This window comes from Nycticebus coucang, chromosome 15 (assembly GCF_027406575.1).
Source record: "Nycticebus coucang isolate mNycCou1 chromosome 15, mNycCou1.pri, whole genome shotgun sequence".
NCBI classification, from domain to species: Eukaryota; Metazoa; Chordata; class Mammalia; order Primates; family Lorisidae; genus Nycticebus; species Nycticebus coucang.
The window spans coordinates 96,110,872-96,116,229 of record NC_069794.1 but is presented as its reverse complement, the minus strand read 5'-3'; the positions used below and the strand labels follow the sequence as shown (position 1 = coordinate 96,116,229).

At 43.6% G+C, this 5,358-nt stretch overlaps 1 non-coding gene across 1 annotated transcript; it reads left to right on the top strand.

The window, feature by feature from the left end:
- Nucleotides 1-2,945: 2,945 nt before the first annotated feature.
- Nucleotides 2,946-3,054, top strand: LOC128567055 (U6 spliceosomal RNA). The gene has a single exon (XR_008374729.1). It is a non-coding gene; the product is annotated as a U6 spliceosomal RNA (small nuclear RNA).
- The last annotated feature ends 2,304 nt before the right edge of the window (nt 3,055-5,358 follow it).

The window sequence follows — 5,358 nt, the reverse complement described above, 5'->3', positions numbered from 1 at the left end:
CGGCTATGGTCTAATACTAATAATAAAAATAATAATAATAAAAAAACACCTGTAACAGCTCGGTAATGTAACACTTTGGTGATAAGGGCATGGGGAAGGGATTGGCTCTCCTAATAGGACAGCTGGCTAGATGAGAATATCAGTGCTTAGCAGTTTCTACACCTGGGGTGCAAGTAGCCAGGGGATTACGTCGATAAGAAGCTGCAGGAGCGGTGAGTCTGGAAGTGTGCGGGCTGTTCTTTCACAGCCTCTATCACTCTGTCTCTTTCTCTTCTCCTGCTCGGAGGGTATTTGCCCCGCAGCTCTCCAAGAAGACTGCTAAGATTTACTCTGCTATTGAAAGTGTTTCTCTCCCTCAAAGACTGTCTCTTTCTCTCTCCCTTCTGGTAAAGCGAATAGCCTTCAGGCACCTAAGGGTAATTGTTCCCAAACAAGATAGCACAGCGGTTCCTGTCTGCACTATAGATAAGCCTGGCCAGAGACCTGGCCCATTCCAGCCCAACAAGTGGCACCCCAGATGGGACCCAACAAGTGGTGACAAGGTGGGACAGTGAATAGCCACTGGCACGCTGCCCTATGTAAGTTCCAAGTTCCATAATTTGGGGGATTCTCTCCTGTGGTGTAACTTTGTTACAGGCTCAGGGTACTTCTGGCTCTCATCACATCACCTGTGGGGACTGGGGCTTGTGGTTATAATAACTTGGGGTTATTTAAATGTTACTTTTGTAAATTGTGCTGCAGAGAACATAACTTTCATGTGCTTTTTTCAGTTCTTAAATATATATACAAATGTAATGCTGTTTCAAATGAACATAAATGATAATTTTTAAGAAACTGAGAACTTCTGTTCATTTTAATTATTCATATCATGTGTGTAGACACACACCCACACAGGGTACCCAAAAAATGTATACACATTTTAAGAAAGCAAACATTGCACTACTCGATATATACCAGTAACAAAAGACGCATACAAGTCACATCAAGCACCTATTAAAAATCACAGAGGTCAAATGTGACTTGAGTATTACAAATTTAATACCTTTTTTCCTTTCTTAAAATGTGTATACATTTTTTGGCATCTTCTATATTTAAGAGTTTAACTGTCTCACCATTATTGGAAAGAGATATGTTCACTATTAAATCTTTTGGATATAAGTTTCCTTCCTTCCTTCCTTCCCTCCTTCCCTCCTCCTTTTTTTGAGACCGTCTCAAGCTATTGCCTTTAGGGGGCTGTGGCATCACAGCTCACAGCAACCTCCAACTCTTGGGCTTAAGCAATTCTTTTGCCTCAGCCTCCCAAATAGCTGGGACTCCAGGTACCTGCCACAATGCCCAGCTATTTGTTGTTGCAGTTGTCATTGTTGTTAAAAGCTGGCCTGGGCCAGGTTCGAACCCGCCAGCCTCGGTGTATGTGGCCAGCGGCCTACCCACTGAGCTATGGGTGCCGCACACTTTTTCTTTTTTTAGACAGAGTCTCACTCTGTCACCCTGAGTAGAGTGCCATGGCATCATAGTTCAGCGACATTAAACTCTTGGGCTCAAGCAATCCTCTAGCCTCATCCTCCTGAGTAGCTGGGACTACAGATGCCGGCCCTGATGCTTGGCTGTTTTTCTATTTTAGTAGAGATGGGGTCTTACTCTTGCTCAGGGTGGTCTCAAACTCCTGAGCTCAGTCAATCTACCTGCCTCGGCCTCCCAGAGTGCTGGGATTACAGGCATGAGCCACCATGCCTGGCCCCTAAGCTTTATTTTTCTTTTCTCAGATTGGTTCATTAGTGATGCACAAATACATTTTTTCAACACATTTGCTAACACTTGTCACTGTTCTTGAGGACTCTATTCCTATCACTTCCATATGTATTTATCTTTGGATCCTTTGACTTTTTTAAACATTAATCATTTGATTTAGTTTCTATGATTATTTTTCCAAGTTCATTGAATACTTTTTAAAGATTATTCAGTTTTTTGTATATACAGTAGTTTCACATTTTTATGTATAAAATCTACATATGCCTTGAGATGTTTAAGTGAACATGTTCTTGGAGCTCAAGTTCAGGAGCAAGATGGAGGGTCAAGATTTTCACCACATGGATGGATGAGATCACCAAGAAATTAAGAGTATCAGCTTTCCTATGAAAGCTATAACCCAATTATAGCCCAAGAATATGGGGAAAGGAGAGAGGGAGGAAAGGGAGGGTGGTTGGTGGGATTACACCTGCGGTGCATCTTACAAAGGTACATATGAAATTTACTAAGCGTCGAACATAAATGTCTTAACATAATAACTAAGAAAATGTCGCGAAGGCTGTATTAACCAGTATGATGAAAATATTTCAAATTGTATATAAAACCAGCACATTGTACCCCATGATTGCATTAATGTACACAGACAAAATTTAATAAAAAAAATAAATTAAAAAAAAGAGGGCGGTGCCTGTGGCTCAAGGAGTAGGGCACCAGCCCCATATACTGGAGGTGGCAGGTTCAAACCTGGCCCCGGCCAAAAACTGCAAAAAAAAAAAAGAAAGAAAGAATCCATAAAAGAGTATCCATAAAAGTAAAGTGGGTGAAGGAGCTAGCCTGGGGGTTCTCAGCCTGTGGGTCGCAACCCCATTGTAACAATGAAAATACATCGTGGGCATTAGGAAGGATGAAAACCTCTGATTTAGAGGAAAAAGAGGTGAGAATAAACCAGCAAAGGACACCAAGGGTCAGCCAGTGAAGCAGGAGGCAACGGGGAGAGTTTGGTGTCCTAGAAGCTCAGTGAAGAAAGTTTGCCAAACAGGAAAGAGTGACCACCTGGGTTAAATGGTGCTGACAGGTCAGGCATGATATATAGGCTGAGTAGAGAGCTTTAGAGAGGGCAAAATTGTTGGAGACCTTGACAACACCATTGTCAGGAGAGTGGTGTAGGCAAAGGCCTGGAAGGAGTGGATTCAAGAGTGCTGGCTTTGGCAGCGCACATATACTAAAATTGGAACGATATAGGGAAAATTAGCATGGCCCCTGCACAAGGATGACACGCAAATTCATGAAGCATTCCTTAGTTTTTTCCTTCCAAAAAAGGAGTGGGTTCAAGAGAAGAGAAAGGACCTCAAGAGGAGGAAAAATGGGGATAGCATGAAGCTTCACTACCCAAAATGGGAGCCCCAGCCACAGGGGCCTACTGAGCACCTAGACGTGCTCCTCTGAGCTTTCGTTAAAGCAAACATGTGGCGAGCGCAGCACGCACCCCAATCAGTGTTAGAAAAGGGATGTGAAATACCTCAGTAATGTTCTATAACAATTACAGGTTGACATCATACTATTTTTGATATATTAGGTTAAATAAAATATATGTTAAGATTAATTTCACTTGTTTTTTTACTTTTTTAATGTGGCTACTAGAAAAATTAAAATGCCGCATGTGGCTCTTGTTATGTGTAGTATCTCTCCTGAGCTGCACTGCTGCAAGTCTGTTTCCAGCAGCTCTGTTGTAACAGGTAACAGGATGGTAGCTGGTGGCAAAGTGGACTAAAGAGACGTTTTCTGTTTTATTTGGAAATGGGAGAATTGGAGCATATACGCATGAAGGGATAATATAGTAGAAAGTAAGAGTTGATAATGTGGAAGAAGGGGCAGGTGCTCGACCATGTCCTTGGCGGGGTGAAAGTGTCTGAGGTCAAGGGCACGGGAGGAGAGTGGGCCGAGGGGTGTGGGGCCGAGGCAGAGCACGGGGACTGCACAGGGTGCCCTCTTCTGTGATCTTGATGACACAGGGAGCCAGTCTTAAACTGAGAAAGAGGACAGAGACCACAGACTTTGACCAAAGCTGCTTGCTCATGGCTGCTTAGGAGACAAGGACGCTGCCTGGTACATTGGATTCAATGGGAGTTCATTACCAAAGACAAAAAGTGTAACAGCCCATTCGAGAAGTCTTCCCATTTGTCTCTTCTCTCCCATTTCTTATACTTCAGTTTCTTTTTATCAAAGTAGAAAATAAAAGATCCATCTCCCCCTGCCCAGTTTGCTCAGGGTTCCACATAGCTCCTCCTGCTGCAGGAAGATTGGTTTGTAAAAAATTTGTCATGAAAATATTTGCGGCACCCTAAGATTTGCAACTCGTGCTTTTGCTTCCTCTGTTTTCCTCCTTTTCTCTGCCTCTCAGAAAGAAGCAGGAGAGCCATGGCGTGTCTCAGCTGCTGTGGGGAGGCCCCCAGGCCAGGGAGGCAACTTCTCCCCTGCAATCTGGCTGCTCCTGGACTTCTAGCAGCCAGCTATAAAGAGAAACCTCCACTTCCTCCCCCAAGCCCAACCCCAACGCCAGCCTCTGAGGCAGTTGGGCCTATTGAAATATTTAACTTTCACTTCGGGCTATTTTAAACATTTTCTTTATTCCAAAACAGCTACACTGGGAGTTATTTTCAGATATAGGCCATTTTTTATGCCCCAGTATATTGTGTGGTTTTGGAATCTCTTTTCATACCATGAGTTGTAACTTCCAAAGGTTAAAAATAACATTTAAGTAAAATCCTTGCATGGATCCCCGTGTTCCCCAGGGAGGACACTAGCAAGGTCGAGACTGCTGGAAAAGCTGAGCTGTGTCGAACTGAGAGTTGTCCAAACGATGACATTTAGGTGGGGGAGACCAGTCTACGACCTGGATCTGGCTGGGGGTTTGGTAGGGATCCAAATTTAAAAGCGGTCCTTGTGCAGAATTCTTTGTTGCTGCATTCCCCCTTTTGTCTTTGAGCAATGATCACATAAACGTGCCCTGAGTTTATTTTCTGCAAAATAGTTCCAGTTCACATTTGAGCAGGTGAGGACCTGTACCTACCTGAAAGGCTGTAAAAAATGGAGGCGTTTGCACGAGGCTGTGAGTTGGCACAACCGGCCAGGGAGGGGAAGCGTGTAGGGCAAGTACAGATTTTATGGCACCCGTCTTTTCAAGCTGTTGCTGCCTCCAGGGCTGGCTGCGCCTCTCTCCCGGCTCACTGCTCTTCTCCCTTCCCTGGTCTTATGCTTTGCTTTCCATCTTTCTTTCTTTTGTTTTAAAATTTCAATGTAAATTGTGGTATATGTACACCATGGAATATTATGCAGCCTTAAAGAAAGATGGAGACTTTACCTCTTTCATGTTGACATGGATGGAGCTGGAACATATTCTTCTTAGTAAAGTGTCTCAAGAATGGAAGAAAAAGTACCCAATGTACTCACCCTTATTATGAAACTAATGTAGGACCTTCACATGAAAGCTATAACCCAGTTACAACCTAAGAATAGGGAGAAGGGGGAAAGGGAGGGGAGGGAGGGGGATTAATGGGATTACACCTGCGGTGCATCTTACAAGGGTATATGTGAATCCTAGTAAATGTG